The following is a 14902-nucleotide window of genomic DNA, read 5'->3' on the forward strand; positions in this document are numbered from 1 at the left end:
TCTGAAAGGAAACTTCCATATAATTATAAGTAAAATTTTATGTCTTTATAATCAGCGGGCCAAGGCGACAGGTGTATTATATTAATCGATCCAAATTGCTAAGGTGAAGCCAAATGACAGCGACACCGTGAGGTCACAGGGGATGGGAAAATGGTAGGAGGAGGAGTATGGGTGCGCACAGCTCGGGTTTTTTGAACGGGCTCTAAAGCAGCGGTGTAACCGATCCCAGCTGCTACTGTGTGGGGAATTGAGAGCTATTCCCGTCCCCCGTATGTTGATCACGTGTCCTTAGGGGACGTTTGCTTTGGGGATCACTTTGGGAGGTAAACGCAGCGCACCGGTGCGCGTAGCCAATTTGGAGAGAAACATCCTTAATAATAATCGTAATGATCCACCGGAGGATCAACCGGATCACTTTTGTTTCGGGGCGTTGTCATACACCCTGTACACTGGCTTGCTTTACACAGATCAGTAAGGGACTGGCACTCTTTGTGTGCTTCGTGACTCACTGACTTGTCAAAACTTCTGCGCTTACGAACCGCGATCTTTACTGCGAGCATCACATTGTTGCCATCTCCTGCAGCGAGTCGACGTACGGAGCTGTCACTGCGAGCCGAGGTAGGCTGTGTTTCCTTTATGTGTGTTGTTTTGGCGGAATAGCGAGAGTAACATGCACGAGAGTGCACACACTGGCTAGGAGCATGAGTTAGTTTGTGGAAGGCGCACGCTGTGCAGTATTGTGGGTTCCAGGGTTGCAACAGTGTAATGATCCATGTCAAATGATACAGTAAGTGTATGACTAGCTCTTATCTGTGTACAGAAACCTGCATCATGAAGACGTGTGTGAATGTGTGCCTAATCTTCTGCTTCGAAAAAGACGGTGAGAGAAAACAAAAACAAATGCGCTCTTGTACGTCTGTGGTGGGCAAATATTATGTCAGGGACTTAATGCAAGTGTTTAATGTTCACAGTGGCCTGCAAATTTATTCTCAAAAGTTTTTAAGAGTGCTAAAATTTCTGCACCCCTGTTGACGATGTCGCTGTTGAATATTCTGAATGAACTCTTGGAGTTTTGGAGTGGATTATATTAAAGACTGGTGAACATGCTTTAGCCTTTATGCTCTCATCAGTTTAGCCATTGTATACTACAACACAACATTAAAACCACTACTACAGCTGAAGCCTATGACACTCATCGTCCAACTACAATGCTGTGCTCTCCTGGGAAATCTTGGTTTCTGGCATTTATGTGGATTGGATGTTATTTTTGATATGTACCCACCTAAACGTTGAAAAACAAGGCATGTTTCATGACAATGGCGCTCCCAGATGGCAACAGCCTCCCCCATTGGAACACTTGCACCCCACCACACCACAAAAAACAGTTCAAGAACGATTCTAGGAATGCGACAGAGAGCCCAAGGTTTTGACCCGGCCTCCAAACTGCCAGATCCTAGTACAATAAAGCATTTACAGGATGCCCAGAACAAGCCTGCTTCTCTGAGACTCCACTCTTAAACCAGCAGGAGGCAAATGATCCACTTCTAATGTCCTGGTGCTTTTTCACACATGCCCATGTCTCAATCAGTTGCAGCTGTTTTAACAGCACAAGGTGGACTTGCACCACACTGGGCAGGTGGTTTTAAGTTTAAGGATGACTGATGTAGGAAAACGGGGACTAACCTGAGCTGACTCCCAGCCACGCCCTGCTGCTTCCAAGCAGCATTAAGAGAGGCAGTTTCTCATTTTCCCCCCAGAAAGATTAAAAGGAGATTTTTTTTAGGAATACATATAAAGTCGATTTTCTGAACAATCGCAGGAACACCAGTTGTCAAGTCTTGAATGTGTTTTGATTTTATGTGATGAAAATTTCATGTTATTAAATAAAAATGCCAAACTAGTCCAGCAGAAGGCACAAACCAATGCTGTCACCACAAACCTGCTAATAAATTTAATATGAATCCTGCAGAGTCCCTGTTGTGATATTAGACTGTCAGCCTGGTTATTGTGGAGACAGTGCTGCAGGTGACTGTAGAGGGACTCTGGCTTTGCCTTAAGAAAAGTGTAAAATGTCAGCCCCTTATCAATAATGCAGCACACCAAAAACAGTGGGGAGTAAGAAAATGGAACCCACTGTTAGAGACAGTTACCTAGTGCTTCATCATTATTCACATAATTGTATAACAAATACTTCATCAAAATCTACTTGGAGTAATTACCAGCAATGCAAATGTTTCCATTCTAATCCTAGTGCACAACCAAAACAAACCCATATGATGAGCTTTAATGTGCCATATCTTGTCACGCTGATCACCAGTGAAACAAATTTAATGTCTATTACAATTTTTTTTTCTTTTTAAAAATGGTGGTTCATCTTATAAAAATGATTTATTTCCCTGCTCTCTTACTGCCTGTCTTGTTAATGCATGATCACTGTGGTTAATGAGACAGGTCTCAGTGCATGGGGACTGACAGTTTCAGAGACTGCACTGCTAGTTGGGTGAACACAACTGACACCCTCATTCATCATGCATCCACGGGGTGCTGCTTGCTCTCCTAGTCTATCCACGCTGCGCTTCTCTCCCCTTGTCTTAGTCGAGTCTCGAGTTGCACCCTCAGATGATAATTATTAAGACATTATACTGATGACAATAGCAGTGCTTTTTTTTTCTGTAGAGACAGGGAGTCAGCTTCTACGTGCTGGGATGATTATAACTGTGAAAGAGGGTTGGCGTTTGTTGTCGAGGTTGCAGCTGCACGATTTCCAAGAATAGATGTAAATACCAACTGTACAGTAGTGTACCTGTTTGTTACTGCTGGCAGCCAGCAGCTAATTGTGAACTAGCCAGAAAATCAAAAGCTGACTTGTCAAATATGCTTTTTTTTTTTTTTTTTTTAAGAATCTGTGATAATACTTTATATAAAATGAATATGAAGATGTTTTTCCCCACATTTTTGTAACCTAATAAATGAAAACAAGTCTACATTCTTTTGTGCTGTGCTTCATCGGTGTTTAAAATATGTTACCTGACCTGAAGCAATAATATAAAGGTGCAATTATGAAAGCATTATTAATCTCACTAATCCCGATGGCGTGCCATGGTGCAATTTTAAAATGTAAGAGATGTAATTAGCCCACATATACCATAATTACTGAAGTCTTGACTAAAATTTGTAAGCTTGCATATTGCAGTATCTCTGAGATTTACTCTATTAAACTTTGATGCTTGGGAAAAATCGAATGAAAATAGCAAATAGGTGAATCCCAGTTTTGTGCGTTTGTCTGCAGCAGCAGCTGCAGTCCTTGAATGTCACTGTTCACAATCATTGTTTGCATAGGGAGGTTCTCTGTACATGTAAGTCAGCTTATCCCCATAGAGCAATGAGGCAGAAAGGATATACAGCATGGGGATGTTTTTACTGAGGTCTGTCTGTCAACACACTGGTGCCTGAATGGGTCTGAATAATCCATATCTTTAAGAGTCCACTTGGCTATCACAGGGTCTGTCTTAAGAGCAGGAGGGTCGTTTGAGGATTGCGGCTCTAGCTTCCCATGGAAAAAAGGCTTTCTTGTGAAGAGGTGGCTCATTAATGTGTATTTTTGTGGCAAATTGTGCGTGTTGTAGTAGCCAACATGTATATTGCCTCTAAAGAAATGAATTAATTGGCTGGTTATGCTCTCAGGATGTTAATGTAATATCGCTACAATTAATGCCATTATCTGTAGACGTAAACTCGATTCTTATAGATAAATTGGAAAACCTACATGGATAATGTGCTGTAAAATGTTTGTGGGAGCGCTCCAGACACCTTGGTTTTCATTGATCTAGCACTTCAGGACACAGACCTAAAATCTAAGGTTTCTGCTTCTCTCTCCATTGCTGACAGGATTTTCCTTTTGGAAAAACATCCAAATTTATAATAACAGGCAAAGCAGATTTTGATCTTTTCAAGAGTACCTTCCTTCGTGACATTCCTCCATTTCATACATCAGATTATATTGGCAAGACACCAGAAAAATGCAATTTCCCTGCAATTTCACTCCTTATCTCACAATATTATTTTGCTTTCAGGTCTAATAGAAATACAATTATATTTGTAGTGCAGAATCGTGGGCTGCTCCCTGATCTTCTGTTTGAGCTGCGTAGAGATTCCTTCAGCATGCTGCAGTAAATACAGACCAAAATAAAAACAGTCAAAGCCACGTTTACTTTTTGTCTTAACTGAACAATAGGTAATTTCTCCAGCCTTCTTACAAGTGCTGCCTATTGAGTAAAAGCCAGCTGTGTTTACATATTTGCGTGCCAAATAGATTCATGCCTGCTTGCATCTGTGGTCCCCTGTGCGAGTTTGGATGTTTGTCTGTAGACACTTTTCTTATCCAAAAGATGGAAATTGTGACAGTGTGACAGAATAACCTCGGGTAGGCAGGATGCAACTGACGCTACACTGAACAGCACCACAGGTATCTCTGCCAACACAACGGCAACAGAACACTACAGCCTCCAGTCAACATCGCAGTTTGCCTTACTCATCGGGGGTTTAATATTCAATTATGAGGGTCCTCCAGTTCAAGCTGTGCTGGATGGCTTATGGAAAAGCCTCGCTGATTGATGAGTGGGCATCTTAGCTAAATAAGCTCTCAGTTTGCCCCCGAAGGAGAAAAGAAACAAGACAGATGGCTTGTGGGGGTGTTTTTAACTGACGTGGCAGAGTTTTTTTGTAGCTTTGCCTTATTGGTGAATATGTGTGGTAACAGAAGCCTTATCGCCAGTGTCCAAACAGATCAAGCCTTAAGTGAAGTCATAAAGTGCTTTCCTTTAAAATACTGGTTTTGATGACTAGTTCTTTAAACCAAAAAATATCAAAGAATGCGTATTTGAAAAATGAATCTTGGAAGGTTCAAAAGTTGAAAGACGTTTTGTTTTTTCTAAATGCTTGCCGAAGGGTACCGTGACAGTGTAATCCCACTGCCTTTCTGTTTTAGAACTGTGACAGCCTGTCAAACTGTCATATCCAGCTGAGTCCGAGGATGTGTAGGTCTAGCAGTGTAGTGCTGACAAACAAGCAGACAGAAAAAGTGGTAGAAAGGGAGAGAGATACAGGCGGTTGAGCATTTGCTTAGGCACACAGAGGGGTGAGTAGCTTCTCCTCTGTCATCTCATGGCAGATCACATTCCTCAGCAGTCAGGTATTTGGACCTTGCCAGTGGGCTGTTTTGTTGGCTGAAAGCTGGACCAAGCTGTCAGTCAGATTAGCACTGTGAGCCACTGGTGGGAGCGCAGTCCTATCCTCAGGGGCACAGCCATTTCAAAGATCTGTAAATCCCCAGCACTGAGCATTCACACACAAACACACATGGGCGTGCGCAACCCCCACCCAAGAAATGAGGGACGAGATCAAGCCAGGTCATGGGAGGCTCTTTCCAAATAAAGTGTTCTTTCGGGAGACTGCTGCCTTCTCCGTGCCCTTCATGCACATGTGCATGCATTTATCCTCAAACACCCACACAGTCACACACATACACACACACACACACATTCTCCCTCCTGCCTCCTCCAAATGGGGACAGCAAAAGCTCTGGCACATGGTTGGCTATCCAGTATCTATGGCTTTCACACTCTAGTCATTATGTACTGTAGCCAGTATGTTATTGCCTCCATATAAAAACGCATTAACGTGAAGTGTGATCTGGTAAAAGCCTTCGTAATACTTCATATCTAAGGATATTCTCGGAGTATACAAACTAAAAATTTATTGGGCAGACAAAACTGGATCTTGAAGCGGCAAATTGATTTTTCCCCACTTTTTGCACTGATGACAGTCACAATATGCAGTCAAGCTGAATGGACTAAATACATTTGTATAAGGTCTTTTAACCCATGTTGTGCCAGCATGGCCTGACAGTGGTTCTTGTGATGTCAGGAATGTTTTCCCTTTTCAGTATTTCACTCTAAATGTTAAGTGGGAAGGAAAGTTCAAAGCAGTCATCGTATGTGTTGTGCATTCAGAAGAACATAGTGCTGCTTTTCCGATTTCAGAGTGAAGCTCCAGAGTAGGCATACTGCACGTAGATGTAGCGCGGCCTAAATGCACTGGAATGACACTTTTTATTTTTCATGTGAGGAAACAGAATATCTGCAAAAAGCATAATTGAATTTCAGTCATCGCTAAAACTTCATTCATGCGTAAGACCCAATAATGAATCACTGAATGGTCAAAGGTTTCATATTGACATTTAAAGCCTCATTGATTAATTCAGGGCATCCACTCATGCCTCGAGTAACCTTGCATGCAAGAAAACATTCTGCCGTAAAAGCTGTTGGTAGCTGATGACTGCCTTCAAACAACACAGGATTCAATCGTTTTTTCTTTAGTTTCTGTATTAAGATGAAAAGGCAGCCAAAGTTTAGCGGTCCCATCTTAAATGGTAAAAATTAACTAATAAAAAGGAAGTAAAACTAGGATCTGTGGCGTTTTTTTTCTCCTTCATTCACACGAACAGTCTGTTTAAAAAGTGGCCATTTCTAAAAAGTAGAACTGAACTGAACTTTAACATTCTTCCTTTGGTCCCCCCCTGCTCTGTTGAACTTACTGTTTTTTCCTCTTTATTTAAACTCAACCTTTCGATACCCTTTGATAGAGCTGGTTGCTGATTTTGATGTCATGTCTGTCTCACTGTCACACCAGAGATTAAGTGACAAGGAGACCATCTTATAGGGAGATAATTGAACTGTAGCGAGAACAGTGATGTGAGGGGGCCATATAGTGCCTGATAAAGATGGTCAAACAGGCAGATATGGAGATGAGGGTGGAAGACAGACGAATTTATCATCCATTTATAAAGTTAATCTGACGTTTTGTCATGTGCTTACATGGCCTTAGAGAGGAACCGCAACTCAGCCGTATGCACGCTCGAGCAAGCATTGCTGATGTGCTTTGATAGTTAAATAACACTACACGTCTGCACGCGCTCCTCTGCTGCTTTCCTTTATCTCAGACCTGGGATCAGCCATAAATACAAAGTGGTTCCCATCTTCCGGTCTTGTATGTCGTAAGGGTTTGGATGTGTTTACTTCCCAGGAGATGGTTTGGAGACCACTGTTTATCCTCTGAGACCACTGCTATGCAGCTCCATTTATGGCATGGCCCTCTGTGAGGTTGTGTTTCTGTCTCTCAGTGAACAAAAGCTCTATATACTCATCTTCTGGCGTTTCTCTTGGGCTTGCTCATCTTGCTGTGAATGCAGGTGAACCGGTCTGTGCAAAGTGTTCATACACTCCTCTGTTATAAACCTTTAGTCTACCGATTTTTCAGTAGCAAGAAAATCCGTTTTTGATTATTAGTAAGCAATGTTCTGTTGGAAGCGCCACATAAAGAAAAGGTGAACAGTGGATGCAAGTTGGACATGCATGCATGTTGTGTGTAGATAAAGTTTACCTGGGCCTTACTAGATCTTTTTTTTATATCCAATACTTTTTATGTCTTCAAATTCTTTGATATTTTCAGTTTTATATGATTTTTAGGTTTGTTTAACACTTCACTTCCTCTACAGATTCTGGCTGTTTTTAATGTATTTAGAACACATATAGTAAAATTTCAACATATGCCAGTATGTGAAATTCAATCAGACTGTGATTCTTATCATCTTGATTATTATCGTTCAGTATTACTGTTCATGCACAGAGCCAGCTAAATGACTCGATCATGCTCCTCAATGTTATCAACCAACTCCCCCTTGAGTGTTTTTAGTAGAGGAAGATTGCATGACCGAGGTGACACGTACTGCATTTAGAGCAGGAAGGTGAAGTTACGCATAACTAAGTAATCCAACACAGTGGCAGAGATGTTGATGTTGTGATGCTCAGCAGCAAGCCGCTTGCGGTAATCTTAATCTATCCAAATTGTGTTTAACCAAAGGAGAAAAAACAGCTGCCAGTCATTCTTAACACAGGCACTTAGCTGTGCTAGGAAATAAAAAGGTTATGTCTCAACTTCTTCTTCTTAATTCCACACTTGCAGTTTATCCCTTCCCAAGAAACACAACAGCTTTGTAAAGTGTCTTTTTTTTTAGCTTCATATTTAAATCCCTTAAAGAAAACTATTATGCAGAAAGAGATTTTCTGCTGATAGTGAAGAGCAATGACTTGGAATGAACCTTTAGTTTAGCTACGCTGTATAAAGCATCATCTAATTTTTATCCATCTTCAATGAACGTGAATTTGTGAATACCGCATATGTAAATGTCAACATACACTCCATCTCCAGGCACATGAAAAGCTATTCGTTTTTAATTGTTCTTGATCACAGCCGTCCTCTTACTTTGCTATTCAATAGCAGTACTACATGTATTAATGATCACATACTTTATTCATGGATTTCGGTTGGGTGTACAGGCTGCAGTAGTTTGCATTGAAGATGACAGCGACCTCTGGCCGTCCTCTGTCGCCACTTGTTTTACTTATAAAAAGCAGCGGGTGATCTGGGTGGGTAGGGCTTTGCTGAATTCACTATGATGAATTACTCCTAACCTCTCACTGTCTTCCCGACCTCTGCTGCCAAAGTGCAATGTAAGGATTTCCATGTACATGCATGCATACGCTTACACGGTACTTCCTCCCGCTCCTCTCTCTCCTTCTCTCTTTCTGTCTTCTCCTCCCGTCTGTCATTCCCAATTACTGCTTGCGTCTCTGTCTTATTCAGATTTATTCGATACACATACACACACCCTGGCTACAAATATGATCTAAATCTTTCCTTTGTAGTTTGTAATCATCTGCTCGCAGGCCATCTTCGTTCTTCGCACGTCGCTGCCAGTTTCCAGCTAGATTATCCGTTACTCGTCTGCTGTGTTGATGAGAATGTTAATTTTTAGGTTTGTAGATTGAAGAAATCATTTGACACCAGCATGCGGTGTTAAATTAGAAGGTCACACTTTTTTGTTTGTTTGTCTGTTTGTTTTTTCAGAGACCCTTTTAATTGCTTAACTGAATCAACTATTTCACCTGACAGAACAACAAATGACCAATCAGCCATATTTAACTAACACACATCTGAATAACCAGGGAGAGGGGCTGGTGGCTCGAATCAACCTGTGTTTTAAATGTATATTAACAAAGTGGTGGCTTGTGTTGTATGGTTTTGTAGAATATTGAAAAGTGAAAAACTTGAAATTTGTTTAGTCTGCATACCACTTAAGCAAATAATTAAACTTGCATGGTTATAGTTGCATAAATCCATCCACCCATTCATTTTCTTAAGTACCAGTTTGGGTTCATGGAGGGAGGCTGGAGCCCATCTCATCTGTCATAAGGCAAAGGGTAGGGTACACCCTGGATGGGTTGCCAGTCTCTTGTACTGCTAAATGAGGACAAAGATTTTTCACATCATCAAAAATGGAATAAATGCAGTGAGTCACAAACAAAAGAAAAAAATTTCACTAGTGAACGTGCTGCGATACCTCCACCTCAGCGTGTTGATGAGTATGGCAGTAAGAGTGGATAATGGAAGTACTTTGTGTTGTTATCCTGAAATGCACATCACTTTTTTGTAATACAGCTGTAAAATCAACTATGTTCCAATTAAAAGTGTTTAAAGTGACTAATGTTATGTAAATGCTTAAGCTAATGTATTTTACTAATATTATATCACATAGTTGTAATGTAAATTATTCAGCAACCATCCTGATATTTCAGAATGAGTCCCGTCGATAAAATAAAATGTTAACATTTTACACAAACAGTCAGCCACCACCATGTCAGTGATTAAAGTAACTTTTAATAAAGGGGTTCAGGTTAAAGTTTGTGGGGTAACATTGTTGGAGTTCTTTTGGTTTCTTTTTTGCCATCGTATCAGATTGGATATTGAGAATCCTGTAATTCTACTGTTGGTACTGCCACTAGATATCTGTTGGCACTGATACTTACAACACAATCTAAGACACTGTAAGACACACTTGAAAGTGCTGAAGGCCGTATATGTGAGCCACAGGTTCATATGGTCATGAGTCAGATACAGTAACTCCATAAAACTCAATAGTACTCAAGGGCTGTAATACTCAGCTTATCACATTTATTTTAAGAAAGCTCTAGTTCTGAAAAGGCGTTGACCTTTTGAACCAAAAAAAGCTATAGTGAAGTCAATAAAAAGTGTAGATGTACAAAAGTTTATTGCACAATACTGGATATAAAACTCAAGAAACTTTAGAACTCTGATTTATTTGAGTAACTTAAGCACGATGTACTTAAAAAAAAAAAAAAAAAAAAAAAAAAAGGTTCTGGAGGATCTAGTGCTTCTAGTATCATTGCCCTTTTCCACCACGACCACTGGGTTTTTCACACGGAAAATAAAGACTTACTGTTACATCATGGCTTTTTCAGAGATCCTTTGGTTAAATTCCTCAGCTGAAGAGAGAGGAAACCTATCCATAGAAAACCCCAACAAAAGCAAACTCACATAACCCAACACAATCTGAGATTCCTGGGAATAGGCCGGCAGCCCATTCTCCCCAACACATCTCCACCACAACCCCCGGCATTCTGCGGCTGTGTTTAGGATGTGATCTAAGATTGAAAACACACACGTTTTAATTCTGCCAGTTTGTTTGTCTGTTTGGTTATCACAGAAATGCTGTGAAACATATGAATAGGTCCTGGGTGTTGTCACTCTTTCATATGTGCTGAGATGTGAAACCATAGTGCTGCTGATTGTGTTTGAATGGGTCGAGATAATGAACTAGACGCTTTATGTAAAAATTTTATCACAGCACCACTGCCTGTGTGACTTCATAATCGCACCCTTAACGCATTCACTTTTGAGTTAAGAGACCCAAGTGGATTGGTTAAAGGCTATTTTCTTTGTGATATTCTTTGATATCCCAGTAGATTTTATAGTCCCGTTCTTCTCTCTCCTGCAGGCAGAGAGAAGAAAAGGTTTGGATTTTCTTTTTCCCAAACATTGCCCCAAGTACTTTGAACTGATTTCTTTTTTTCTTTTCTTTTTTTCAAAAGAAGGCTGTCTAAGCAGATCTAAGACACTTTTTACTCTGTTTTAATGAACATTACATCACCAACTGACAGGTTTGTACTTATGTGACTGCCTCATTATTCTGGTCCTATCCTGGCATTCTTGGTTGTAACACAGTTACATTTATTTTGTAAAGCTTGGATAAATTGCAATTATAACACATTTTTCATTGATTGGTCAGTCAAAGGTGCTTAAAAATCATTTATTCGCTTACTTATTATTTTGTGTGTATGCTAATGTGGTTATAACCCAACATTCACATACAACAGCAACAATAAACTGTAAGAACACAATGATCCTCCTAATAGTGCATCAAGCCAGTAGTTATTCTGGACAGGGAATCTAATCTCCTCAGAATGACAGCGTTTTTAAGCGATGTCGACAGCATATTGAGCCTTAGTTTCTCTTGTCCTTCCCAAGGGATCTTGCCTGTGCCTTCAAATCGAGCGTGGCATATAGTATTTCTGCCTTGTAATTAGATCCTTGCTACTTTGCATGTTAACTGTGGGACAGAAGCAGTGTGATGGTGAAACATTTGTCATGGAATCACAAGGCTTCACTTGTGAGGCGCCATGTATAAAGACAACTTCCATTTCTTTTCCCAGTGGTCATACTGCATTAGTGCTTTTGCAGCTGACTAATATTTGCTCCCTGGGAGTTATTATGTATCTCTTATGTATCTTATACTAAATACCGCTGTCCAATCCCAAGAGTGGAAAACCAGAGCAGACAGCAAAAACGCAACATTTGAACCTCTGGCAGAATAGAGATGTTCGGTCAGTTGGTTAATCAATCAGCCAATTAAAATGAACTCTGAACATTTAAAAAGACATCTGTGTTAAAACAGTTTGTGCTGTTATGTTATTTAAAGCATCAGGGAGCCTTCCACTGCATTGCTTGCTAGTTAGATTTTGTTACCTTTTAAATAAAGACAGGCAGACTCTTTCTCCTGTTTCATCGTCTGACTCGTCTTATGCAAGTGTTGCAGCTTTAAGGCAGGGATGACTCCTGGAGTTGCTTTCTCACTGTATCTGCTTTATTTCACAATCCGATCATAACAAAAACATACAGCAGCTCCTCTCCGACTCCTAGCCCTTTTCTGCGGTGGAAAAAGAACCACTCCAAAACCCCTTCAAGGAACATATGTACAAAAGAGTTTTCCTAACACACCAATGGGGCGTTCAATGCCATCTGGTTAATATGAGTACTCTGGCAGAATAACAGTTCAAATGAAAAATATACCAGAACAAACAAGCAACCAAAAAAGAAGTGTGGGGTACCTTTGAACCAATGAACAAAGTATAACCATTTATACTTTTTAACATAACCCGGCCCCGTCGATATGTGTATCTCTCACACTCTCCCCCACTCGAGAAATGTCGTCCCGACATAAATGTACCTTATAATCGACAATCCATAGAGAACAATAGAATGGCATGGACTATGTACCAGGTTACATTACACCCTTTTTTTTTTTTTTTAAGTTACCCAAACTACCGTGCACTGTAGTTGTGTATACTCCTGATATAATCAGTTCAGCTTTTTTTTTTTTTTTTTTTTTTTTTTTGTCCACAATTCAATCTATCAAATTACCATGCTATTTGTACTCTCCTGTAAAGGCATTAACTTTGTCCACATCTCATCTGAACACTAAGCATCTTCCCTTTACTCATACACATGTTCGGCCTGCAATCCATGTGTCACAATATTTCAATCAACATAGGTACATTTGTTACAATCTGAAATAGTGGTACCAAGTGTAAACATTATATCTTCCCCTTTTACCAAGGTCGCCAGTAACCTTGAATATTCACACATTTGGTGGCCACTATTCTTTCTTCAAGACTTGGTTGTCCAAGTTTACTATAGGTCAAAGTCTGTGGTCTCCTCCTTTCTCTCTTTGGGTATGGACTTGGCTGGTCTGTTTCCAAAGCCTTTTCGACATCAGAGCTGCTGTCCACCTCCCCTGCCCCCACAATAGCCACATCCTCTGGTTCCCTATTGTCCATTTTCTCCTCATCAGCTTGGCTGGGGTCCCCCTGGCCATCTCCTGACATGTGAGGAAGCTCATCTGGCTCACCCCCGTCCCTTAGTGGCATAAACTCTGCCGCTGTGGGGTCCAATGTAGGTGAACACTGAGGCTCAGGATAAGGCCAGGTGAAAACCGCATCAGAAAACTCATCTGTGTCCTCCTCCTCCTCACTCCCCACTTGTGTCGGAGTCATGCATGTTTGTTTCCGTTTGTTATAATGTCTTTTCCTTGTTTTAGTACTAGTTACAGTTGCCTCCTTATCTGCTGGGAGCGGAAGAAAATCGCAAGGCAACAACATATTCCTGTGCAAAATCCTTGTCCTGCCTTTACCATTCTCTGGCTCTAACTCAAACACAGGACTGTCCTCTCCCTTTTGTCTTTTAATGATGTAGATGTTGTCTTCCCAATAGGAGCGGATTTTACCTGGCCCACCCCTCTCCACAACATTTCTAACAAGGACACGACTCCCTATTTGAAGTGGTGGACCATGCACACTTTTGTTGTACTGCCTTTTACCTCGGTCAGCTGACTTAGCTGCATTTTTGGAGGCGACAGTGTAAGCTTCAGCCATTCTCCTTCTCCATCTGTCCACATAGTCCTGGTAGGAGCCTGAACTGTCCTCCTGCTCAATGCCAAAGAGAAGGTCAACTGGTAACCGTGGTGACCTACCAAACATTAGGAGAAAAGGAGGGTAGCCAGTGGCCTCATTAACAGTACAATTGTAGGCATGTACAACTTTATGGAGGTGGCTTTTCCAGTCTCTTTTCTGTTCCTCTGTTAGTGTTCTTAACATCGAGAGCAAGGTCCTGTTGAATCTTTCGGTCTGCCCATTTCCTTGTGGGTGATAAGGAGTAGTGTGTGACCCTTTAACACCAGCCAGTTCTTTTAAATGGTGCAATAGTCTATTCTCAAACTCTCGCCCCAAATCGTGGTGTAGTTTTTCTGGAAAACCAAACCTGAGACAATAATCATTGAATAGTTTTTCTGCTACAGTCTTAGCTGTCTTATTTGTAGTTGCGTAGGCCTGAGCGAAGCGGGTGTAGTGGTCCATAACTACAAGTATGTATTCACACCCCCCCTTGCATTGCTCCAGGTGCAAAAAGTCAACTGAAACCAACTGAAATGGATGAGTGGTCTCTATGCTCAACATAGGTGCCCGTGCCTGTCTGTTTGGCTTCCTCTGTTTGAGACACTCACAAACATTACTGACAAAGTGTTCAATGTCTCTTTGCATCTTAGGCCAGAAGAAACGATCCCTAATTAAATTTAGGGTCCTTTCTGATCCCAAGTGGCCCATCTGTTGGTGTAGTTCTTTGAGCACTAGTGGGTGGTAAACTGAGGGGAGAACTAGTTGTTTTTTGTGTCGAGTCTCTCTGAACATAGTTCCATCCTCTCTGATTTTCAGTTTGCTCCACTCTCTAGCCAATGCTTTAAACTCAGTGCTCTCAGTCTTAATTTCCTGTGTGGTGGGCCTTTTGTTTTGCACTACAGACTCGTACATTTTACCTATCACGGGGTCTTGCCGCTGTGCTGCACAGATTTCCTCTCTCGGTATTGGCTGAATCATGTCCAGCAGTTCCTCTGCTTGTGTTTGATGCTGAAGGGTGTGGAAGGAGACAGCGTTAAACATTAGAGCTTCTGTTTGCTGCACTAATATGCCCTGCTGTGAGGCTACAACCACGTCCTGGCTAACCGTCTGTGTACAGCAGTTCATATAGTCCTCAAAATCGAGGGGCATCCTGGATAAAAAATCTGCATCTGCATTTGTTTTTCCTGGCCTGTATTTTATCGTAAAGTTGAAATCTGCGAGCTCAGCCACCCAACGCTGACCTGATGCATTCAACT

The 14902-nt window shown here is 41.2% G+C and overlaps 1 protein-coding gene across 4 annotated transcripts in view; it reads left to right on the plus strand.

Moving 5' to 3' along the window:
- Positions 1 to 256: 256 nt before the first annotated feature.
- Positions 257 to 14902, plus strand: part of mid2 (midline 2) — a 181357-nt gene continuing 166711 nt past the window's right edge. For 2 of the 4 annotated variants that reach the window (XM_080900241.1, XM_080900242.1), the window contains exons 1-2: positions 257 to 618; positions 821 to 880. The gene's annotated coding sequence lies outside the window, so the exon portion shown is untranslated. The remainder of the gene's footprint in view (positions 619 to 820; positions 881 to 14902) is intronic. The other 2 variants (XM_080900244.1, XM_080900243.1) reach the window with 2 other exon arrangements.

Source organism: Rhamphochromis sp. 'chilingali' (assembly GCF_963969265.1).
Source record: "Rhamphochromis sp. 'chilingali' genome assembly, chromosome: 13".
Lineage (NCBI taxonomy): Eukaryota > Metazoa > Chordata > Actinopteri > Cichliformes > Cichlidae > Rhamphochromis > Rhamphochromis sp. 'chilingali'.